This window comes from Lactuca serriola, chromosome 5, assembly GCF_051521515.1.
Source record: "Lactuca serriola cultivar US96UC23 chromosome 5, Lser_US96UC23_V15, whole genome shotgun sequence".
NCBI classification, from domain to species: Eukaryota; Viridiplantae; Streptophyta; class Magnoliopsida; order Asterales; family Asteraceae; genus Lactuca; species Lactuca serriola.
The window spans coordinates 158976630-159004076 of record NC_136412.1 but is presented as its reverse complement, the minus strand read 5'-3'; the positions used below and the strand labels follow the sequence as shown (position 1 = coordinate 159004076).

Sequence of the window (27447 nt, the reverse complement as noted above, 5' to 3'; positions counted from 1 at the left end):
GTGGGTGCAGAGCAAGTTATCTTATGGCTTGCTGTCTACTGCGGTAGTAGCCAGCAAGCCATAAGATATGACACACTTCTGTTGGCGTCTTTGGTTCTTCCTAATTCTTAATTGCTTCAATCTTGGAGGGTTTGACTTGAATCCCTTTGTTACTAACTACATGTTCTAAAAAAATTGTACCTCTCTAATCCACAATTCACATTCAGAGAATTTGGCATACAACTTTTCTTTTAGTAGTTCCAAGATTATTTGCAAGTGTTAACCGTGTTCTACCTTGGTTCGTGAATATATCAATATATCATCGATAAATACTATCACGATTTTATCCAAGTACGGTTTGCAAACACTATTCATGAGGTCCATGAGTGTTGGTCAATCCAAAGGCATAAGTAGGAACTCATAATGACCATACCGAGTCCTAAATATTGTTTTCGGAACATCGTCTTCTTGTACTCCAAGTTGATGGTATCCTGATCTAGGATCTATCTTGAATCTTCTAAAATCTTCAAGTGTTTTAGTCTATCAACCACCGTATCCAAGTTTAGTTGTGCATCAGTATAACCATAATAAAACATAGGTGATCAGTCTACGTTTAGTTGTGGTTCGGCCCATGAACAATAAAACTTAGCTAAGGAGTTTGAACTAAAACATTGTGTTGTATAGTTATCGAGGGTTTGGGTTTTCTATATTTTTGGGGTTATTAATGTGTTCTCATCACAGGACTAAGTTCATTCATAACTCTATGTCTTTGTATTTTTTGTATTCACGGGTACTATTAATTATTGTTTGTTAATTCAGGTCTAGTTGATAAGGCACCGGCCAGTCAGGACAGTTGGTGGGCAGGATCATTTTAACATATAGCAGTTCTGAAATCCAACAACCCAAGCAACGTGTCTATAATCTCACCGCTCCCGTAAGTAGTCCTTCAATAGTATATTTAATAATATTTTTTTATTTGTAGGTTAAGGGATATACCTAAAATAAAAGAGTAAGCCCTAGACTATAGTCGTTCTTTCCTAAGAAAGTACTAGTTCGCTATAGTCAATATCTCTGATACCAATCTATCACACCCCCAGCCGGCGGCGGAAACATCGGGCGTGTAACGTCATTCCTTGTATCATAGTTATCAAATTTACATTGAACAGTACAAAGTAATTATTATAAACTACATACCTTTATTGATAATAGAAAGTTATATTATTCCAGCTTATCAAGTTCCTGAAAACACATGCATTTTGAAAATACGTCAACATAAGGTTGGTGAGTCCACAGGTTTTGACTCAGAGTAAAAATAGTACTTTTTCCCAAGTTGGAAAAGTATATAATAAAGTTTGAAGATATCATTTTGACTCATACTTGTTTCTAACATATAGTGTGTGTATATATATATATATATATATATATATATATATATATATATATATATATATATATATCCTAGGTATAATGGTTTACTTACCAAATAAGTAGTATACCTATAAGTCTCATATACTATGAATATAAGTGTTTGTAATTCCATACAAACGTAGGTTACTATGTATATATCTTATTTCAATTATATACGAGTAAAAACGGCTACGTATATATCTTATTTCAATTCAATATGAGTATGTAGGCTAGGTATAGTTGTTTACATAATATACAAGTAGTATACCAACAAGTTTCTTGTACTTAGAGTATAAGTGTTTGGGAAACTTATCCTTAACATTCATACTTATATATTGACAAATTATAATGATTCTAAAGTTGTGCTACCATAAGTCTGTAACCGCGATTGTATGACTAGTTTCAAACCTCTGGTTATTGTAACAAGGATCACACCTTGTAGTAGTTTCCGTACGCTTCATCGACGTCCGAATGTAGTAAATTAGGCAAGTTCGTCACCCGCCAAATGTTGGTTGTAGCTAACAACCACGGGTGGGGTTGTCAACCCGTATATTATTCATACACAACTTTCTCGCTCACGCGGGATTAGAAGTTACAAGTCAGAGGATTTCCCCTAAGATTTCCAATCTTTGTTGATGAATAAGGTAGCTCATGTAGACTTATCGAGTTTCGTTAGTTCTAATAGCGAAAGCATATTGGTGTCTAAAACCCTAAGTTATTAGACTATGCTTTAAGCATTACTCCTAATATTTATAATACTTAGCCAGTACAAAAGCTATGACTTGAGGTAAAACCAGGTTTTTATCTTCACATAAGACCAACAATAGCAACATACTTAACAAGTATATATAGAACTACTGAATATACCTTTAGGGCTATATTAATAACATAACAGGTTTTATCTTGACATAAAACCAACAATAGCAACATACTTAGTAACTAGTATATAGAACTTCCGAGTATAACTCCGCAACTATATGCACATAACATATATATAGAATTCCAAAGTATAACTCAGGGTCTACATTAGTATAATCTTTGATAATAACATGCTAATCAAGTTTACAATAGTTGTACATTTTCAAACTATCAGATACGAAACAACTATATCTCGGTTAATATAACTATCTATGTTGATACGAATATACTATCATATAAACATAATATTAACTTATATACAATATTTATCATGCGTTTTCCCCCCGAAAACATTTAAAAGTGGGGCTGTGAAACTCACCCTAGTAGCATGATCTATAGAATCTAGGTGGTCAGAGGCTCATCGTTGTCAGGCTCGGGAAGGGAAACGGCCTTCGAAAAACGAGGGAAAGAAAAGTAGAAGGTGTAAGGAATGAAAGGGTCTTGATCGCTATTTATAGGCTGTTCTGGGCCATTCCATGTCGTGGCATTCAAATGGCCATGTCGTGGACTTCCATGAGTCACCCTGTAGCTTTAACACGTGTTTTCTAGCCCCGATTAGTGTCCCTGACACATTCCACGTCGTGCCACGTGTCATGCCCTTAGACAACTGCATCTTCAGAAGGTCATAACTTCTGCATACGAGCTCTGTCTTTGATGTTCTTTATATCCATGCGTAAGTATTTCCGAGTACTACAACTTTCTTTCAGACTACAATAGCTAATTCTAAGTCTATTTTAAATTCCTCTTGTTACAAAGGCTATAGCGATAGAATTTATCATAACTTCTTCATGCGAAGTAAGATTTAGACATTCTATATATTTTTGGAATCGTGTAGACTTGTAGTGTTGAATGAAAATATCATTAAATATTAAAGTAAACTTATTATAATGGGTGTTTGTTATATTTGTGGGAATTATCTTTGACCTAATTTTGTCTGTTTTTACAATTCAGAGCCAAGATTTTTGCTGGCCAGGTCGGGGCCTGAACTTCCTCGTTCCAGGAGTTCAAGGTGTGTGGGGCGCTAGAGTTTTTTGGGGTCAGGTACCCTATTTTTAGCTGACACTGGGTGGCAGACACAGCGAACGCCCAACGCATGAGTTCTTTCCCTGATGCGGCAAAGGTGGGGTTTGCTTCATGTATGATGAGGGATTGGGCCTGAAATTGGTGTGGAGAGGTGACTAGCCAGGTGGGAGCAGCTTGTGTGGCTGAGATGACATGGGCCGATTTTGTTAGGCAATTTGATTTGGAGTTTTCACCACCTATAAAGGTGCAACGGCTAGTGAGGGAGTTTCAGGAGCTCCAGCAGACCACCGAGACTGTGGTGGAGATCACCGCCAAGTTTCGGGAGCGAGCAATGTTGATCTTGCAGTACACTACTGATGACGACATCAGGAGGACGAGGTATCATTCCATGCTGAGGGATGATATCCAGGAGTTTGTGACCTTTACAGGGTGCAAGACCATAAATGAGATGGTAGAGAAGGCCCGTGAGCGGGAGATGGAGTTGGAGTTCTGCACCAAGCGGAAACCCGAGCAGGCACAGACAGTAGTAGGACAGGACAAAAAGCCTAAGACCTCAGATTCTTCCAGTAGAGGCCAGCAGGGTCGTGGACGGTGTGCCAAGTTTGGTAAACCGCACAGTGGGGCTTGTTGAGCAGCAGGTTCGGGATGCTATGCATGTGGCCAATCGGGTCACATGATCAGGAATTACCCCAAGAAGGGCATGCTATGTTTTCACTGCAACCAAAATGGCCACAAGCAGACCGATTGTCCGAGGTTGCAGGGAGGAGGAGGAGCAGTGGTGGCGCCTGCACCCGCCACGATGAGGATTACGGATGGCCGCCCTGCCAAGGTGGAGGCTCTAGCGGTAAAGAGTCACGTGTTTCATTTGACCACCGAGGAGGCTTAGGCAACACCATACATTGTGGCTGGTACATATCTTATCTTCCTGCTTTATATTTATTACATTGCTTATGTGTATATTGTGCTTATGTATAGGGACCTTTTTGGTTAACGGTATGTTGCTTCACGTTTTGTTCGATTTGGGAGCTACCAGATCGTTTGTATCTCTTGCACTTAGCAAGAAGTTTCGGGATGCGCCCTGGACTTTGGATTCCCCGCTTGAGGTGGACATTGTGGTGCCGCACCATTAGTGTTGTGAGGGTGTATCGAGATTGTGCCCTGAATGTGCTTGGGGAGAGGTTTCGTGTTGATCTAGTCTAGATACCGTTGTGAGGGTTGAAGATGATTGTCGGGATGGACTGGTTAGGGGCTAATGGGGCCATGATAGATTGCAAGTGCCAGATGGTGAGGGTTCAAACCCTAAGTGGGGGAGAACTGGTTATTCATGGAGAGAGGGCCTCGCAGGGGCCAACCCTCTATTCAGCTGCGAGGGCTAGGAGATTTCTACAGCAGGGTTGTATGGGATTTCTGGCATATATGTCGGATACGAGGGTTGAGACCTCGATGGATTTGGATAGTGTACCAGTTGTATAGGAGTTTCGGGATGTCTTTCCCGAGGAGTTACCTGGAGTGCCTCCGGAGAGGCAAGTGGAGTTTCACATTGATTTGGTGTCGGGTGCCACTCCGATAGCCAAGGCATCATACCGGCTAGCTCTGCCCAAGACGCAGGAGCTTCTAGGCCGAGGGTTTATCCGACTGAGCAATTCCCCATGGGGAGCCCCAGTCTTGTTCGTGAAAAATAAGGACGGGTCACACGGGATGTGTATCGATTATCAAAAGCTAAACAAACTAACGGTGAAAAACCGTTATCTGCTACCGATGATCGATGATCTGTTCGATCAGTTGTAGGGTACGTCTTGGTTTCCAAGATGGATCTTCAGTTGGGGTACCATCAGATGAGGATTTGAGATAAGGATATACCAAAGATGGCTTTCAGGACTCGATATGGGAACTATGAGTTTGTGGTGATGCCATTTGGGCTCACCAATGCCCCAGCAGCATTCATGGATCTCATGAACAGAGTGTGTAGACCGATGCTGGATCGGTCGGTGATCATTTTTATTGATGATATTCTGGTCTATTCTAAGACCAAGGAGTAGCATGAGCAACATATGAGGGAGGTATTAGAGACACTGAGAATGGAAAGGTTGTATGCCAAGTTCTCAAAGTGTGATTTCTGGCTGCGTGAGGTGCAATTTTTGGGGCACATCATCAACCAGGAGGGCACTTTGGTTGATCCGGCCAAGGTTAAGGCTGTAATCCAGTGGGAAGTACAAAAGAACACATCTGAGATTTGTAGCTTCTTAGGTCTAGCGGGGTAGTATCATAGATTCATCCAGGATTTATCCAAGATTGTCGTGCCTTTGACCCGCTTGACTAAGAAGAATGTGACATTTCGATGGGGCACGAATCAGCAGTTGGCATTTGAGACCTTGAGACAAAGGTTATGTGAGGCTCCGATTCTAGTACTACCTGAGGGGCTGGATGATTTGGTAGTATACTGTGATGCATCAATCTCAAGGTTAGGCGCGGTACTAATGCATAGGGGGCATGTGATTGCTTACGCCTCGAGGCAGTACCTCACGAGGTGAAATGCCCCACTCACGACCTGGAATTGTGGGCTGTGGTGTCTTCCCTCAAGATTTGGAGGCACTATTTGTATGGAGTTCAGTGCACCATCTTCACCGATCATAAAAGTTTTAAGTATTTAATGGATCTGCAGAACCTAAACATGCTGCAGAGGAAGTGGTTGGATGTACTGAAAGATTATGATTGTGAGATATTGTACCATCCTAGGAAGGCAAATGTGGTGGCCGATGCTTTGAGTCGCAAGACGGCAAGTTCTCCGATCGGGAATGTTTATTTGAGGATGAAAATAGTCTCTCCACTGCTATATGATCAAGAAGGATCAAGTGGAGGGTTTGAAGAAAGAAAACCGGAAGATACAGCGGATTCAGGGGTAGTTTCCCTTATTTGTATGGGATGGTCGGGGACTTTTGACACATTGTGGCCGGGTGTGGGTACCGGTGACTGGGGGAGTGAGACAGAAGATATTGGAGGAGGCACATAAGTCCAAGTTCTCTATACATCCGGGAGATACAAAAATGTATAGAGACCTAAGACTAAGCTACTGGTGGCCCTGCATGAAGCGGGAGATCACCTGGTTTGTGGAGCGGTGCTTGACCTATCGGAAGATCAAGGCCGAGCATCAGCAGCCTCATGACAAGGTTCAGCCGCTACCCATTCCCATGTGGAAGTGGGAAGAGATCACTATGGACTTCGTCATGAAGTTACCGAGGACATTGAGGGGTGTGGAAGCCATATGGGTGATTATAGACAGGTTGACGAAGAGTGCCCACTTTATTCCGATCTCCGAGAGCATCTCTGCTGACAAATTTGCAGATATTTACGTGCGAGAGGTGGTGGTTTGGCACGAGGTGCCAGTGTCAGTAGTGTCTGAACGGGATGTTCGATTCACATCTAGATTATGGAGGAAGTTCCACGAGGAACTTGGCACTCATTTGCATTTCATCATGGCATACCATCCCCAGACGGATAGCCAAAGCGAGTGGACGATCCAGACATGTAACGCCCACAGATTTGGGCTAGTCAATTTAGAGACGATAAGCATCAAAAATGACTTTTTGATGGAAGATTATTTAGAAGGATTAATCTTAACCAAGTTGTAGTATATGTCACAAGGTTTCCGTGCATATAAAGAACGCCAAAATCCGAGTTATAACGAAGAAGTTATGACATGTCGAAGTTTCGCGACAGAACCGGCACGACCTAGCGCGACCCAGCGCGATGTAAATAGTGAAATTAAGGTAGATAGATATCTATCCTTAGTGATCTAAACGAGAATTGAATATCTCATCGATAGTAGTGAAACGACGGAAAGATGGACGAAAACGGACGTCAGACGAAGGAGTTATGAGTTTATAACGGAGTTTTCCTGTCCCGGCCTACTAAAAATAATATATAAGTAATAATTATAATATATTAAAAATAAAGTCAAAATTAGCCAATGGATTCTAAACGATAGTTGTAGAGCATAATCTCACCTTCGCGGCGATATAAAGAACGTCGAAAACGGAGTTCATATGCGAAAGTTATGAATTTCTGAAGTTCGGGGCGCGAAACCCCAAAACTGTCAGATACCACGACGTGGCAAGCAGTGCCACGACGTGGCAAGTCTTCTGACACCTCCGGGAGTCCCCCAGATGCAACTTGCGATGACGCATGCAGTGACGACCAAGCCCACGACGTGGAAAAAGGTTTCCACGACGTCGCAAGGGCCGTTTAGGGTTGCTATTTTCTCTTCTCTCTCTCTCTCTCTCTCCCGTTTTACCTCGATTTACGTGCAAGAAATATCCCGAAGACCCGATATCAACCCCGTGACCCGAAACAAGTCCGGAAGCCCGAAGATCCGTAGAAGAAAAGAGTTTCTGAGCCGAAGCTCTGACCGCAAGAAACCCGGTGTGTGAAAATATCCCGGTTTCACTAAAGAATACTATTTGAAGAGCCGTAGTGCTGTCCGATCATCTTCTGATCAAGTGAGTGTATAGTCCCTTTCATAACACGATTTTAATACAAGTATTATGTGAATGTATTAAGTATATGTTTTGGGTGAGTATGTGATCACTTTCTTCTAACATATATATATATATATATATATATATATATATATATATATATATATATATATATATATATATTAAGTATTTGCTATGAAATACGTGCTATGTGTTTATATATTGTTGTTTATTTGAGATGAGTGTGGAATGGATGTTTTATATAGGTGTTAAATGAGTTAATCTGTATATGTATTTTATATCTACAAATATGTTGGGTAGAACATGGGTAGATGAATTAGATGATGTATGATGATGATTAGGTGATGAGAAATAGGTGATGATAATTAGGTGATGAGAAATAGGTGATGATAATTAGGTGATGATAGATAGGTGATGATAAATAGGTGATGTGAGATGAGAGGAGATACCATAACCTTGACCGATGATGTGGCAATTTGGCGGTGTAGTCATCTACAGAGTATAGATGGCGACCACGGACTATTCTAGATAACCCCGTGGAAACACCAGCAGGATCATAACCTGTAGGTGATGAATTACGAGTTCAGGCGATGTTGTAACTACGTATTCATGCGATGATACTCTAACCCTTACAATGAATTACGAGTCCAGGCGATGTTGTGACTACGTATTCATGCGATGATACCCTAACCCTTACTATGAGTTACGAGTCCAGGCGATGTTGTGACTGCGTATTCATGCTTTAGGAACGAATATATATAAAGGAAATGCGATGTAATAAGATGAGAGGTAAATACGATGTAGGAGATGACCCTTAGGATAATTCCTTAGGGAAGGTACTTAAGAATAAACGAAGATAATGGGGATGGGTAATTGGGTTGATTGTTTGATGATTGAATATAATAATTATATTATTGTGGGTTGAAAACCCTATATGCTCACCAGGCTCCCAAGCCTGACCCACTCAGTTTTCTTTGAATTATAGGTAATGACACAAGAGTATAGGTTGGTGGACTTGACGAGAGGTTTTGGATTATAGATCAGTAGTTATAAATAACTGTTGTAAGGTCTATTTTATATTGTTTATGCTTTTGGTCTGTTTTGGAATATGACATCCTGAGGTTTTATTATTTAATGAAAATACGTTCTCTTTGAGAAACGTTTTGATAATGGTTATCATATTTTGTTTTTGGGACAATTTCCGCAACTGTTTTCATAAAAAGGATTACTCTTATTTTAAAACAAAGCATAAACAAATCGGTCTTTTTTGGCTGCGAAATTGGGGATGTCACAGTTGGTATCAGAGCATTAGTTTAAGCAAACTAGGAATTTGTAGGATTTCTAGACTTAAACTTAGGATTCTAAGTAATGATTGTGATGAGTGTGTCCAAAATATGTTAGGTAGTACACTTAAATTGACACGAGCACTAGTTTATATTAGGAAGGATGCCTAATATGCTTGTATGTGCTAAATGTTATATGTTGCCATATTTGATATTATTTGTTCGGATCTATGGTCTGTTGCCGACCGGATCTGGAGACCTTATGTGTTTAGGATTCTAAGCGTTTGATACGATATTACAACTAGCATGTAAACGTTTCAGAGTGATAAGGAGATTTATACGTCTATCGTAAATAAAACTTTCTTATCTTAAATTCTCGCCTGGTGCACCGAACGTCTGCTTGGATGTACAAAACGTTATGGTGAAGACTCGTAGAGAATTGAGTAAATGGAGGAAATGAAAGGCTTATTATAGTGAATGACACCTATCAGAAGATATCATATGAGTGGTGTCTTGCCTTTATTTTATGTTTGATAAAATAACGGAACGTTTAGAGGAGTATGGTACGTCTGAAGTACACCTTCGATTGGCAGGAAGATGGAACGATTGGTGTAATTCTTGAAGTTGTCCCATAATCTAGAATTTCCATCACCAATCGAGTTGAAGTATGATTGATGATAGAAGATACGCATGGAAGAAGTCCTAGTAGAGTCTAGGAAAATTTTTATGAGTAATTGGACACATTCGTGTGTGTTAAATTGTTTGGTGATTTTAGGACTTGGGGATTGTGAGACAATACTTGGGAAGAGTATGAGTAGGTGTGAATGGTAGTAGAGATCTATACTACCAGAAGCACAGGACTCACGCTTGGATCATGGGAAGTCGCAAGGTTACCAAGAAACTAGTAATTGATTCCGTTTTATTCATGTATGTCATTACCATTATTTCGGTAATGACTAGTAAGGGGGTTGTTATTCTGACCCTAGAGGTCATGACAAATTGAGTCCAACTGCAATGAGTTTTTTATGTGGTTCTGAGAACCGAGTTTGATGTAGCATCTGACTTAAGTTAGAAGATTGAAATCAATGCGATCGATAGCATCGCGCTCGTTGATAAAGAAGTTAGTAGTTAGAAATGCTACATGCTAAAATGTGATTATATCACGTTAGAATATGAAGGAAGGAATAATCCATTATGGAATTTGACTCTAAGAGACTTGAGTCTAAGCATTGCATCATACGATGAGAGGTCATTAGAACATGACCCATCGATCTGTTACAATAGATAAGGGGAAGTACTTATCCTAAGAAGAAGAAGGAGTCCTCAAAAAGGATTTATTTTGTAACTCGAAGGTTACGATTGAAAGTCCAACATAGTACGAAGAGCAGATGCATGATTGAGCAACAAGGCTATTACTTAGGATGGAGAGATAACTTATGGAGTCAGTATACGAATCCTATTTCGTTGATGATTCCGGGACGTAATCATCCTAAAGGGGAGATAATTGTAACGCCCGCAGATATGGGCTAGTCAATTTAGAGACGATAAGCATCAAAAATGACTTTATTATGGAAGATTATTTAGAAGGATTAATCTTAACCAGGTTGTAGTATATGTCACAAGGTTTCCGTGCATATAAAGAACGCCAAAATCCGAGTTAAAACGAAGAAGTTATGACCTGTCGAAGTTTCGCGACAGAACCGGCACAACCTAGTGCGACCCAGCGCGATGTAAATAGTGAACTTAATGTAGATAGATATCTATCCTTAGTGATCTAAACGAGAATTGAAGATCTCATCGATAGTAGTGCAACGACGGAAAGACGAACGAAAACGGACGTCAGACGAAGGAGTTATGAGTTTATAACGGAGTTTTCCTGTCCCGACCTACTAAAAATAATATATAAGTAATATAATTATAATATATTAAAAATAAAGTCAAATTTATCCAATGGAGTCTAAACGAGAGTTGTAGAGAATAATCTCACCTTCGCGGCGATATAAAGAACATCGAAAACGGAGTTCGTATGCGAAAGTTATGAATTTCTGAAGTTCGAGGCGCGAAACCCCAAAACTGTCAGATACCATGATGTGGCAAGTCTTCTGACACTTCCAGGAGTCCCCCATATGCAACTTGCGTTGACGCATGCAGTGACGACCAAGCCCACGACGTGGAAAAAGGTTTCCACGACGTGGCAAGGGCCAATTTTGCCCTATAAATAGATTTGAAGGGCCAGCCGTTTAGGGTTGCTATTTTCTCTTCTCTCTCTCTTTCTCTCTCTCTCTCTCTCTCCTGTTTTACCTCGATTTACGTGCAAGAAATATCCTGAAGACCCGATATCAACCCCAAGACCCGAAGCAAGTCCCGAAGCCCGAAGATCCTGAGAAGAAAAGAGTTTCCGAGCCGAAGCTCTGACCGCAAGAAACCCGGTGTGTGAAAATATCCCGGTTTCACCGAAGAATACTATTTGAAGAGCCGTAGTGCTATCCGATCATCTTCTGATCAAGTGAGTGTATAGTCTCTTTCATAACACGATTTTAATACAAGTATTGTGTGAATGTATTAAGTATATGTTTTGGGTGAGTATGTGATCACTTTCTTCTAACATATATATATATATATATATATATATATATATATAAACTAAAAAAAGACTATTTGGAAAACTAGTCAATGGTGGCCCTCCATGGATTCACCTATATAAGCCGCAACTAAAGTTGAAAAAATAAGAGCTTGCCGTGTCGGCAGGATCCCTATAAAGAAAGCCGCACAGAAAGATAAGACTACTTGGAATTCGGTGGGAATCCACAAAGACAGGGTAGGAGATATCGCCCATTATACTGCAATATGGTGAGCATAGCCATGTCTGATGAAAGAGCCACCTGTTGACCTGGTGTTGACGAACAAGTTCCGTTGATAGTTTGTTTCAGTTGAAGGGAGGTTTCTATATATATATATATATATATATATATATATATATATATATATATATATATATATATATATTAAGTATTTGCTATGAAATACGTGCTATGTGTTTATATATTGTTGTTTATTTGAGATGAGTGTGGAATGGATGTTTTATATAGGTGTTAAATGAGGTAATCTGTATATGTATTTTATATCTACAAATATGTTGGGTAGAACATGGGTAGATGAATTAGATGATGTGTGATGATGATTAGGTGATGAGAAATAGGTGATGATAATTAGGTGATGAGAAATAGGTGATGATAGATAGGTGATGATAAATAGGTGATGTGAGATGAGAGGAGATACCATAACCTTGACCGGCGATGTGGCAATTTGGTGATGTAGTCATCTACAGAGTATAGATGGTGACCACAAACTATTCTAGATAACCCCGTGGAAACACCAGCAGGATCATAACCTGTAGGTGATGAATTACGAGTTCAGGCGATGTTGTAACTACGTATTCATGTGATGATACTCTAACCCTTACAATGAATTACGAGTCCAGGCGATGTTGTGACTACGTATTCATGCGATGATAGCCTAACCCTTACTATGAGTTACGAGCCCAGTCATGTTGTGACTGCGTATTCATGCTTTAGGAACGAATATATAAAGGAAATTCGATGTAAGAAGATGAGAGGTAAATACGATGTAGGAGATGACCCTTAGGATAATTCCTTAGGGAAGGTACTTAAGAATAAACGAAGATAATGGGGATGGGTAGTTGGGTTGATTGTTTGATGATTGAATATAATAATTATATTATTGTGGGTTGAAAACCCTATATGCTCACCAGGCTCCCAAGCCTGACCCACTCAGTTTTCTTTGAATTACAGGTAATGGCACAAGCGTATAGGTTGGTGGACTTGACGAGAGGTTTTGGATTATAGATCAGTAGTTATAAATAACTGTTGTAAGGTCTATTTTATATTGTTTATGCTTTTGGTCTGTATTGGAACATGACATCCCGATGTTTTATTATTTAATGAAAACACGTTCTCTTTGAGAAACGTTTTGATAATGGTTATCATATTTTGTTTTTGGGACAATTTCCGAAACTGTTTTCATAAAAAAGATTACTCTAATTTTAAAACAAAGCATAAACAAATCGGTCTTTTCTGGCTGCGAAATTGGGGATGTCACAAGACACTTGAGGATATGCTTCAAGCATGCGTGTTGGATTTTGGAGGTAGTTGGGATCTAAGTAGTTATCGCGGTTGAAATTTCAATAGCGGTCACATGCTGCTATTTGAAATCGCGGTTATCGCGGTGGTATAGCAGTGATATAGCGGTTTTTTAATATAATGTATAATTTATATTATATATTTATACAAAATTTATATATTAGATTATTAATACTATATAGAAGTAATATTATAAAAATTCATATAAAAACATAACGTAATCTATAAGTAATATTCTAATATAGTAATATGGAAACAAAAAAGTGTCAAAGTGTCATTGCAACTCAAGTCGTTCGTGGTTTCTAAGTACTGAAAGAGACGAGAAAGAGAAGTTGTCATTTGTTGCATTGTAGTTTGTAATTAATTATATTTATTATTTGGTCTTGTTAAGACAAAAATTGTAGTGGACTAATTAGAAACATAAAGATTTAATATTGAAATAACAAACAATGGTTTTTTTTTCTTTGTCAAAGAAGCCTAGTGTGTACGGAATTGTAAAAGCGGGTATAGCGTCGCTACAACGCTCATAATGTTCATGGTAAATAGCGGTCAATAGCACCACTAATAGTTTCACCGCTATTCGTAAACGCTATTTCAAAATAACGGTTCAGTAACACCGCAAAACGCTACAGCGCGCTATTGATAGCATAGCTTGGGATACATACCTCCCATTGGCAGAGTTTTCATAGAATAATAGTTACCATGCCAATATCGACTGACCACCATTTGAGATGTTATATGGACGGAAATGTAGGACCCTGGTTTGTTGGGGCAAGGTGGGACACCGAGTTATGGGAAGCACCGAAGTAATGCTCAAGACTACCAAATTGATCTAGCAGGTGCGCGACCGACTACAGGTCGCACAGAGCCGTCAGAAAAGCTATGCTGACCGGCAGCGATCGGACCTTGAGTTCCAGGTGGGGGCATTTGTGTTACTGAAGGTGTCCCCATGGAACGGAGTCATCAGGTTCCGGAATAGGGGCAAGCTAGGGCCCCGATATATTCTACCATTCAAGATTTCGGCCCGAGTGGGCAAGGTGGCTTACCGCTTAGACTTGCCAGACAAGCTTAGCCAAATACATAACACCTTCCACGTGTCTCAGCTCCGGAAGTGTGTCACGGACGAGGCCACGGTCATTTCTCTGGATGACATTCAGGTGAACGAGAGCTTGAACTACATTGAGAGACCCGTCACGATTTTGGATAGGAAGACCAAGGTTCTTCGGAACAAGGAAGTGAAGCTAGTAAAGGTGCAATGACAGCACCAAAGGGGCTCCGAATGGACATGGGAGCCAGAAGAGGAGATGTGAGATCATTATCTGGACTTGTTCGTGTCAGTAGACTTTGACAACGAAGTCTAGTTCAAGTGGGGGAGATTTGTAACACCTGTTCCAGGTATCATTTTTTTCAAGTATTAGGGTTTTAGGCTCGGACTCGGCGACTTGGGGAGCTCCAACTCGTCGAGTAGGGGTCATTAATGAGGACGCAGGATTTGGATCCTACACGACGAGTCGGAAGGCCCAGATTCGACGAGTAGGCGCTATAAAGTAAAACCCTAATATATAAGGGTTTGTACCCTATTTAAAGGGCTTATTGGCTCATTTCTAGCCTCTTTCATCGTTTTTACAACCCAGAGAAAAACCCTAGACGTGTTTTGGTGCTTTCTTGAGTGTGTGTGAACTATGGAGAGTGAATCTTGGACTTTTTTTGAAGGAGATTTGAAGCGTGAAGAGATTGAAGTGAGGAGAAGTCTTTGGATCTGACATCTACCTATTGTTAACATCCATTCAGAGGTAAAAGGTTGCTACCTTGATCTCTTGTTACTTAGATCCCATCTTATGGAAGAATAATGTGGTCACTTTTGGTGCAAAAAGGGTGTCCTACTTGGATTTGGACTTGTCACAAGGATATGGTTCCAGATCTGGACAATTCTAGGTCTTTCATGACATAAAGTTGCTTCCTTTACTTATTCTAAGCCCTTTTCCATGTCCTAAGTGTTGTATGAACCCTAGTTTTAGTGTTTTAGCCTTGGGAGGCCTTGCATGCACATAAAGTTTGCAACTTTACGTGGTAACTACACCATAAGGGGTTGGATCTATAATTTGGAGCCTTAGATCCCATTGGAAAGGACTGAACACAAGAAGGACTGAAAGGACTTGACGAGTTGCTTAGCCAACTCAACGAGTCGGATATGGTTTACTAGTTTTCGATATTCTGAGTGATTTCGGTGGAGGATTAGGGTTTTCGGTCTGCATGAGTTTTCGGTCTTCTGGACATTTAGGAACTCGACGAGTTCCCCAAGTGACTCGGTGAGTGAAGAGTTACTCGAGTAACTCGGAAAGTTGCTGGATGCACTCGACGAGTCGATGTCAAAACGGAATGTTGACCTTGACTGTTGACTTTGACTTTGACCAGGGTTGACCTTGAGCGAATTTATGGTACTCCGGTAATTGGCGAGTTATTCAGATGATGGTTATAGGCAGTTGAGTCGGAGCTGCACGTTGGGACTTATTTGATTCTATCTTATCAGTTCAACATTCTTGAGAGGTAAGTCTCCTCACTATACCAATGGGTCAAAGGCACCAAGGCCGACCCATTTTATGATATGTGTTATACTAGTTAATGTAGTGTTATGAGGCATGATAGTTGGTTATGTGCTAGGAAGTATGCTAGTTTTATATGTGGTATGTTTGTACGGAAGACCATAGGAGAGCCCATGACACCTGGATGTAAGACCACGTGGAGAGCCCATGGCTTTCCTGCTAAAGACCATGGGAGAGCCCATGAGACTTAGCTGTAAGACCATGCGGAGAGCACATGGCATCCTGGAGTAAGTCCCTGGGGATGAGCCCATGGAATCCCTATATGTTGTATGCATGACTTATGTGGATTATGTACCTTTTCTAGCTAATATGATTATGTGACTATATGGATTGTGTGGGGTATGCTCTGGGGAACTCACTAAACATTAGCTTACAGTTTTGTTGATTGTTTCATGAGCCTAAGGGCAAAGGCAAGGTCTGATGGCGCGACATGCACTCTCACGGACGTTTTTCCCTTGGGACATTGTGATATTTGAAATGAAATTTGTTGATGTATAAATTTGAAAACAATTGTTCTTGGGATTTTATGGATAACTGGAAATGTTTTGGTAATTTAAAAATGAAAATTTTCTTTTGAAAATTGGGTTGTTACAAAAGAAGTACATGATCGCGACATTCATCACAATCTTCGTGCGGATTTGGTGGAGCACGTTTATAGGGCTCACATACAGCCTCAGACAGAGTATTGACATGATGATTTGTTTGACGAATCAGATGAAGATTCAAATATGTTCGTTAAGGACTCGGGCGAGGATTCGGATGACGATGATGAGGATCACGATGATGAGGACAAGGATTCCAAGTGACGTATTTTTTTTTTTTTTTTTTTTTTCAAATTCGGATATTTTATGTAATTTTTAACTATGTTTTCTAGGCTGTGTTTTTTTAATATTGGTTATTTTCTACGTTTTTTTAATCTTGAATGTTTTTTTATGTATCTTGTTTATGTAATTTTTATTTTAAGTAATGAAATATTTTAATTTTAATTAATTTGTGTTTAATAATCATTTTTAAGAAATTATAATTATCTTTTCAATTATAAATCTTAAAAATCAATTATTTTTATTTTTAAAAATAAAGATTGAAATGTAATGAAAAGTGACCATTTGGGCGTTTCCTATCTTATCTTATGCTGAATGAGGGAAAACTGAGGTAACACTCAAAAAACAAAAGATAAAAGGTCATAACCTTGGTCTAATAAAAGTCGATAAAAGTCGATAGGAAAAGTAATTTTATTATATACATGTATAAAATAATAATATTAAAAACAAATATGCACTTTAAGAACTGTTTATTATTAAAAACACAATTGAAATCTTAAAACGTCTGCAATTTCATTGCTTTTCGTGGGGATGGATTCAAACCGGAAACGTGCAGAAGTCAAATTGACTTCGCAAGGACCATACACATGCATACAACATCCAATTATAATGCAAAGCTCATTACCTTTAGAGTTTGCATTTTAGTAGTCAAATACACCAAAGGAAGAATCAACCCAACACAGTCCACAGTCCACTTACCGTTAGTCCCTTACCCAATCACTTAAAGTTGCCATTTTAGTTGTCAAACATGTATTATTAGCTTAAAAGGCGAGTCTATGCGTGCTTTTAGTTGTCAAACATGTATTATTTTAGTAGTCAAATACACCAAAGGAAGAAAGCAACAGAGCACCTGAAGTATCCACAGTCCACTTGCCCTTAATCCCTTACTCAATCACTTAAAGTTGCCATTTTTGTTGTCAAACAATAATTATTAGCCCACCCTATTATGAACTGGTTATGAGTAGCTCATTCAAATGGCAAATACACATTTCATTGGGAATTTTATGAAACAACTCTAAATGGCCTCTAATATTGAGAAAAACAAAGAAAAACTTCCAAGAATTTCATCCATCCTTGGCCCCTTGGCTCATCTCCTTTCTTCTTCAGGTTTATGCAACACAATGAAAGAAAGAAAAACTTCATGGAATTTTATCTAACACCCAGTGTTCGTCCAAATAAGACACCAGTAACAATAACACATTAGCACATTGCAGTCAAACATCATGCACAAAATAAAAGTTCCAAATAACTTGAACCTAACAAAGATAGTTCCATAACTACAACTATGCAAGAGCACCCACAAGAAATACAGCCAGCAACATCGTTAGTATCACAATATCTAATTACACATACTAAACTAGTTTCCACCAATATGAAAAAGTTTCTAGTAAATTAATTATCTCCCAAATTCAGAGTTTGGTATCATTAACAGCACAATGCACAATGAAGATCCATTGTTTCATGATTGACCACCTACAGTTACTCGCAGGAGAAGGCTCAGAGTAGAATCCTGCTCAATATTATTAGCCACCAGCTTCCCCCAATGTAGTTTCTTCCCATCAAATAAAAGCTCCTGCTGATCAACTGGAATTCCCTCTTTCTCCTCAATCATTTCCATCACATAACGAATAGTGTCCGAGCTTTCCACCTCCAGGCTGATGGTTTTCCATCTCAAAATCCTAACAAAAATCCGCATATTACCTCTTCCCAACCTCATAAACAGATCCAATGTTGATCCTTCTTGGATGTTATAATCCTTCAAACTCACATTATCTTTAAGATTCTTTCCAGAAATGGTCAAACGTTGCTGATGCAGTGGAATCCCCTCTATTTCCCGAATCTTTGACTTCACAGTATCAATGTTCTCTGAGCTCTCCACCTCCAGCTTTATGGTCTTCCCTGTCAATGTCTTAACAAAAATTGGCATAGTATCTCCTCCCGACTTCACAATCAGCTGCAATACAGAATGTGATTCGATGTTATGATCCTCCAAAGTTTTACCATCCTCGAGGATTTTTCCATCAATGATCAAAATCTGTTGATGCCACGGAATCCCCTCTTTCTCCTGAATCTTTGCTTTCACATCACCAATTGTATCCGAGTTTTTCACCTCCACCTGGATGGACTCCCCTGTCAAAGTCTCAACATAAATATACTTACGATTACAATCCCCTCTCATCCTTATAACCAGGTGGATCGTAGATTCATTTTGGATGTTATGATCGCTCAATGTTGCACCATCCTCAAGTTGCTTTCCATGAAAGATCAACCGTTGATCATCAGGTAGAAGCCCCTCCCTTTTCTGAATCATTTCCTTTACATCACCAATGGTCTCGGCCTTGTACACCACCAGTGTGATTGTCTTCCGTGTCAACGTCCTAACAAAAATCTGCATTTCACTTCCTGCTTTAAACCTCAGAGTCATGTGCAATGTAGATCCGTTTTGGATGTTTTGATCTCTCAAAGTTCTACCATCCTCTAGGTTCTTTCCAGCAATGATCAAACAATATCGAGAAATTGGAGTCTCATCTATCTTACGAATCTTTTTCTTCACATTACCAATGGTCTCAGAGCTGTCCACCACCAATGAGATAGTCTCCCCTGTCAATGTCTTAACAAAAATACGTATATCTCCTCTCAACCAAAGACTCAGGTGCAATGTAGATTCTTTTTGGATGTTATAATCAGCCAAAGTTCTAGAACCCTCGAGGGCCTTCTCTTCAATGGTCAAAAGCTGATGTTGCGGTTCAATCCACTCTATTTCCTCAATCTTCGACTTCACTTTACCAATTGTCTCCGAGCTTTTAACTTCCAAAGTAATGGTCTTGCCCATTGGCGTTCTGACGAAGATTTGCATCCCGCCACGAAGACGGAGGACGAGATGCAGCGTAGATTCCTTCTGAATACTGTAATCAGCAAGAGTACGCCCATCTTCTAGCTGTTTGCCGGAAAAGATAAGCCTCTGCTGATCTGGAGGGATCCCTTCCTTTTCTTGTATCTTAGCCTTGACATTGTCAATCGTATCAGAAGTTTCAACCTCCAGGGTGATCGTTTTTCCAGTTAACGTCTTGATAAATATCTGCATTCCACCACGGAGACGGAGGATGAGATGAAGGGTCGATTCCCTATGAATATCGTAGTCCACTAGGGTTGTGCCATCTTCCAACTGCTTTCCGGCGAATATGAGCCTCTGCTGATCAGGAGGAATACCTTTCTTGTCATGAATCTTGGCTTTGATGTTATCGATGATATCCGAACTATCGACCTCCAAGGTAATGGTCTTTCCGGCGAGCGTTTTGACAAAGATCTTGCATGCCGCCGCGAAGGTTGAGGCTGAATAATGAGGGTTTTGATCGATGGGCTTGGGTTTGTGTTATCTTTTAAAACCATTTTTAAAAAGTTAAAAGTTAAAAGATTTTTGGTAAATATATAGCCAGTTTTTCATACAAGGAAAATCAATTTTTTTTAGAAAAGTCAAGTAATTGTGACTTTTTCAACTTTTCCAAAAAGAATTTTTTTCAAAAAGCTAAGCCAAACATTCCTTAAGGCTAAGGAAAACACATATCTACATTAGTGTTTAGAATGAATTATGTTCATTTCATTTTATAAACATGAATTAGTAGTACGTTTAAACAATTTTTAATGATAACCTAATATATTATTAGAGATAATTACTAAACTAGCCAAATTTGGGTAGTAATTAACAATTTTTAGCCAAAAATTAGGTTTTGTCCTAAACTAGCCCACATAACAGTACTTAAATATATTCGTCTACTGTTTCGTTATTTGGTCTACTGTTTCGTGTTATATATATATATATATATATATATATATATATATATATATAACAAAATCGTAGGTTTTGAAAAAACCTACGGTATCCTCTCACAAAAATATGGTTTCCCAAACCGTAGCCTATAGTTTGGGTAAAAACTTACGATTTTTTTTATCTACGGTTTTGTGCAAAAAGCTACGGTTTTATTTATTTATTTATTTATTTAATATAGAGTATTTTTTTTCGAGAATTTTTGATTAAGAATATTGTTTATAAAATATAGAGTTGTTTTTTTGACAATTATTTTTTTTTATTTTTTTAATAGATAGTATTTATTTGAGAATTATTTTCCATATAGAATCCGGATCAAATAAGAAGAAATTTTTTGGGGACTAATATCATAAAAGTCTTAGGTTTTTAGCGTGTAATTGAAAAAAGTATTAATTTTGTTTTATTGTTATGACCACAACTTTTTCGTAGAATTATCATTCTAGCACACTTAACGAGTTTCATGTTTAATTTTGTTAACTTGTTTTTGCAAAACCAGTCTTAAAATTGAGTTTAAAATTCAAATTTGGTCTATGTAGTTTGCAAAAAATTACATCACATGGTTATTTAATTTAATTTTTTGTTTTTTGTACTTTATTTATTTTCGTTTTTTTCTATGTATACATTTTTATTTTCGTTTTCATAGATATTTTAGTTATTTTTATTTTTTAACTTTATTTTTCAACAATTTGATTTTTTTTTACCTTTTTTTACCTTTTGTATTCTATTTTTTTCTATTTTAGTTACTTATGATTTTTCTAATATTTTTATTTATTTTGATTCAAGTAAATGAACTTGAATTCAATATAAAATACTATAACAAGTTTCTTTTATAGAGACCGACTATTATTATTTCTTTTGTTCTTTCTTTTAGTCTATTATCTAATTGAAAATTATTATCTTGAACTTAAACTATTGATAATACATATAGAAATAAGATTCAATTTGCAAGTTATATCATACATTAAAACATTAATTCTCAATAAACAAGCTATTCTTTTTTAATTTTCATTTTTTGGTAACATAAACATAATAACATTAAAGAACAAAAGAATAATAAAAATAAAATAAGTTGGACCGAAATTACAAATATAAATATAACTATTTTATTTACTCGAATAAAAATAAAAAAATTACAAAAACTATAAATTACCAAAATTGTAATATACTCGAATATATTAATACATTTTATATTTTTTGAAAAACGTCAAGAAAAAGTTAAAAATACAAAAAAAAAACAAATAATACGAAAAAAAAATTAACAAAAAATAAAAGACAAAAAAAAATATATATATTACAAAAAGAAATATGAAAAAAAAACTACAAAAAATACGAAAGTTTAAAATGTATTAATATATTAGAGTAAATAAGAAACAAATAAGACAAAATTGTAAAAATGGTCCCTGTGGTATGTAGTTTTTTGGGGTTTTAGTCCAAATCATGACTTTTTTGGATTGATGGTCCTTTTGAGGTAGTTTGCTTGTGGTTTTGGTCCTTCGATAAACTGAAAAGACTAAATTGCCCTTATTATATTTATTTTCCATTTTTCTTTTTATCCTTTAAGTATTTATATATAAAAAAATAAAAATAGGGGCCCACATAGGCACATTCTCTCCCCCCCTCTCTCTCTCTAAGATGAAGAAAAATCCTTTCTTTTTCTCTGTAATCCTTTTCTTCTCCCTCTTCATCGCCGGTAAACCTGACCTGAAGAAAAATCATTTCACATGGCCCGATGCCTTCTACCACAACAAAACCAATCGTATCGTTGAACTTCATTTCCCTGGAATGGGTCTCTCCGGAGAACTCCCCGACAACACCCTCAACAATTTGACTCAACTCACCACTCTCAGTCTCCGTTACAACGCCCTCTCCGGTCTACTCCCTATATACATTTTCTCACTAGTTAACCTCCGTAATCTCTACCTCCAAGACAATTTGTTTTCAGGCCCGATTCCAGATTGATTTTCCCCTCTCGTGAATCTCGTTAGGGTTAGCTTCGTGAACTAGATTGGGATTCCAGATTTAACCCCAATCTATTTTCCAATTCCAATTCTAGATCCCCACAGGCAACACAATTCCAGGCCAAGACATCAACATACTATATGAATTAATGAGATAACACGAAGATGGATATCAATATCACCTCTAGAGGAAAGAAATAAATTCTCTTGAGGTATTCCTTTCCCATCTCATTGTCAACTTCGGTGATATTTCTTTCTGATTAAACAATAGAGTGAGTAGAGGAAGAGGGAATATCGATGGGTTGAGGAACACCATATTCAACATCGCACCTTCCATTGCTCTGATGCTTCTTTGTTGTATGTGTTTCAGGATGAGAACGAGGAAGAAGAAGGTGATTCCGGTTTGCTGATGAGGATGGGCGATGGGCGATGGCAGTGGAGGAAGAAGAAGGTGATTCCGGTTGGAAATTAGGTTTCTTTCGTGTACATGGGGGAAGTTGGAACTGATCTTGAATTAAGGAATGGAAGATTTTCAGGAGAAGAGAAGAGTTGTTTGCATATTTGGATTTGAGTATGAGCAAATAGATGAATCGATGTATGTGTATGTGTGTGCGAGATCGAGCTTGTGGTCTGAGTTTTTAGAACTAATTTTCTGTTTGAAGCTGAATGATCAACAATGGTGAAGAGAAAATGGTGAAGAAGACATAGGGTTCGTTTTTTGCAGATGAGGTCACAAACCAGGAGAGAGAGAGAGAGAGAGAGAGAGAGAGAGAGAAAGGGAGAGAGAGGGGAAGGGAGAGAGATGTGGGCCCAAATTAATTATTTATTTTCTTTTTCATTTAAATTAAATAGAAAAAACATTAAAAAAATATATCAGAAGGGCATTATAGTCATTTCAATTTGACCAGGGACCAAATTTACGTAAAAACATGGTCAAAAGGACCACGAAACCAAAAAAGTCAGGGTTTGGACTAAAACCCCAAAAAAGTGCATACCACAGGGACCATTTTTGCAGTTTTGTCAACAAATAAATAAAGTCTGTGTGTGTGTGTGTGTGTATATATATATATATATATATATATATATATATATATATATATATATATATATATATATATATATATATATATATAGGAGTAAGATCAAATGAGAACACCTAAAAGGTTGAGAACGCGAGAACAAATCTGAACCATTTAAAAAACTAAATCTAAGGTTATTATTCAATGGGTTATTTGTGTAAACTCTTAAAATTATAGGAATTAAAGTGTAACATTAAAATTGTCATAAGGGTATAATAGTAATTAAATCTTTATCTAACTCCTAAAATTTCTCAAGTCTCGTCTATTTCCTTTTCTATTCCCGTATCTTTATTTCTGCCTTGGATACCTAGGGCTTCATCAATAGTTCCGCCTCCATCGTCTATACACCACTCAAATCTGTTCACCATTGCATCTCACGTTGCAGTCACCATCACTATCTTCAATCCTCATTTGTTTCTTAGCCCTTCTTCTCATTGACTTCAGTCGACATCCACTTCAATCGACATCTTCAATCGCTGCTACCCGGTCTTCAATCGTCACCGCCAATCGTCGCCTCTTGATCTTCAAATGATATTGGAACGCCGCCACCCGATCTTCTGTCACCACCGCTAATTGCCGCCTTCTGATCTTCAATCGATATCGAAGCCGCTATTAACCTACAGGTTTACTAGTTATTTATTTGATCAATTTTTTGAACCTCAGAACTACATTAAATCTCATGTGTTAGAAGAAGGTTTTTATTTGTCTTTTGGGGTTGGGAAACCAACAAAATGACTAGCTAATTATTGGATTTTATGCTGTAATAGGACTAGAGATAGTCATTTGCTCCACAAGATTCAAGTCATTGTTTGAACGGGTTAGGGTTATTGCAACTTCGATTGAATAAAGAAGGGAAGATTAGTGGGACAGAGTATATATCTGATCTAGTAGAAACAGGACATACGACACATAATCATGGTAATCATCTATGAATGTATAATGTCTCGTACATATCAGTTACATGTTTAAACTATTTATTGTTAGTATCATGGTTCTTATTAGGGGTGTCATAAAAAACCAAAACCGAATAACCAAACCGAACCAAATGAAGTTTGGTTCATTTGGTTCGGGTTATTTGGTTTTCGGTTAATTTGGTTTGGTTAACCGAATAAGGATACCTTATTTGGTTTGGTTTTGGTTAAACTTTCATTGTTTTGGTTAAACCGAAAAAACCGAATATATATATATATATATATATATATATATATATATATATATATCAACTTTTTATATATATAAATTTATTGATTAGTTACTAAGATTTCCATGACTTTCTCAATTATTAACCAATAAAAAGTTATAATTGTTTTATATTTTGTATTAAAAAGCAAAAACAAATTAATCAAATAACTTTTAGTTGTTTCTTTCATTTTCATATACGATTAAAGTTAAATTAACTTATCTCTACAACTTGAATATAATATTTTATATATTAATGTAGTTTCTTTGTTTGGTAATAGTTAAATAAGTTTTTTTTTTCTTTTAGTTTAATATTTATTTTTACGCGTTGAATTTTATTTAGTTTAACCGTTAAACTGAACCGAATAAACCATAACCGAATAAACCGAAACCGATTAAACCGGACCTTATTTGGTTTGATTATGGTTAAATTTATAATGTAAAAAAACCGATAAAACCGAACCGTATTAACCGAAAACCGAAAAACCAAACCGAATAACACCCCTAGTTCTTATGTTTAAGCTATTTATTGTTTGTATCATGGTGGTGTCACACGGTATGAGTAGATGGGCTGTTCGGTGGTCATGCAGCCACGAGGAGGGAGACGATCAATCGTTAGGTGAGAAAATGAAAACAACAATGACGGTTGGAGGGCGCTTCTTCTGTCTCGACTGGAATGAGGGAAGGGGTCTCGATGGGGCAGTTGCTTCGATCGGTAATGATTCTCTTCTCTTTTCTTTTTATTTTGAATGTAAATCAATTAAGTTTAATAAATAGGTTTAGATGGGAAGAAAAATAAAAGTAGATGATTATGTGCGTTCAGTTGGGAGTGGTATTAACCAGGGGCATTTTTGGTACTTTTTTTTCTAAACATGTCTGGTCCTGGTTTGATCTTTCTGATGGCTTTATTGGTTGGTTGGATCAGAATTATATGGCGAAAGAGGGAAGAATTATTTGTTCAAGGCGAGATCGATATGGGGATTTTATGACTGAAGGGTATTTTGGGAATAAGGTTAAGAATTCTATGGCGGTGGTTGTGGGTTGGTTCTTGTTGACTCAGATTAGCCGACACAAATTCAAGAAGATGGGTGGGTTCACAAGGATTAAAGATTTTTTTAACTGTACAGGGAGGATAAAGAGCGAGGGCATTTTTGGAATATATAAGTTTTTTTGATGAATTATGCGCATGGTTTGATATGCGAGGTGATAGGATTGAAGATTTTCTTATGTGGCAGACCTTAAATGAAGTTCTTTTTTATTATTTTGTCAATTCTTGGAAGCAGGGGCTTTGTGGTCATTCTACTATGAATTTATTCATGTGTATTCATTTATGAATAACGTTGTAGTTATGTGTGAATAGTTGTATTCATTTATGAATAGCACATGTATTCATTTATGATAGAATGCGTATTAATTTATAAATAACAGTGTATTCATTTGTGAATTGCAATGTATTCGTGTGTGAATGATTGTATTTATTTATGAATAGTAGTGTATTCATGTGAATGGTGTATTTATTTATGATTAAAGGTATTCATTTTAGGAAAAAATGATACTTTTTACACTATTTTTTATTTTCAAATTATGAAAAAAGCATTGAATTATTTGTAGTTTGATATGTTTTCATTTATGATTGGAAGTGTATTTAGTTGGGATTGGATTTCTATTCATTTTTTTTTGAAAAACAAAAACGTGAAATAGTAGAAAATAATATTTTTTTTAAGATTTTCTTTTCAGATTTAATATAAAAGGAAATATTAATTTTTTTTTGGTAATTTTTTTTAAACAGTCATAAATAATTTTTGGGAAAAATCATAAAAAAAAATATTTATATATATTTCATTAACTAAAAGGAAATATTAATTTCGCTAGGTAATTAAAATCATTATCCCTAAATTTTAGGAAATCATTAATTAATATTTATATAAAGTTACTAATATACCCTTATAAAATGATTGGTCCAAAACTGTTCTCACGTTCTCAACTTTTTAGGTGTTCTCATAAAAAGTGCATCCAACAGGAATCGAACCTACGAATTTGCCCGATTGGGCGCTTTAACCATTCAGCCATGGATGCAAATACTAGCTAAAGCATTACGTATGTTTTGATCCTCTCCATATATATATATATATATATATATATATATATATATATATATATATATATATATATATATATATATATATTTATATATATAACCGAAATAAATAAAGTATATAAAAAATAAAGTTAAAAATTCATGTTGTGTAATTTTTTGTAAACTACAGGGTCCAAATTTAAACTTTAAACTTAATTTTAGGACTAATTTTGCAAAAAGTAGAAAAAAGTTAACCATGAAACTCGTTAAATGGTTTAGAGTGAAAATTTTGTGAGAAAATTGTGATCATAGCAATAATAATAATAAATATATTATGATTTTTTCCAATTATGCATTAAAAACTTAGGAATTTTATGATATTAATCGAATTTTTTTCTATATATATATATATATATATATATATATATATATATATATATATATATATATATATATATATATATTACAATTAATAATCAATTTACAATCCTAATTTATAGATCCAAAAACATGGAAGATCAATTTTATGATTATTTAACTATTAGTTAACTTTGTAAATTTATTGGAGATTTTAAATTTTTAAATGTATTTCAGTTTCTTCTAAGATGTATTTATTTTGAAAAATATTTAAAAATATT

General features: G+C 36.8%; 2 pseudogenes; one reads left to right on the top strand and one right to left on the bottom strand.

The window, feature by feature from the left end:
- LOC145053182 (polyubiquitin-like) overlaps window positions 1-27447 on the top strand; it is a 216143-nt pseudogene that overhangs the window by 28265 nt on the left and 160431 nt on the right.
- On the bottom strand, window positions 17937-20016 carry LOC145053181 (polyubiquitin-like; annotated as a pseudogene).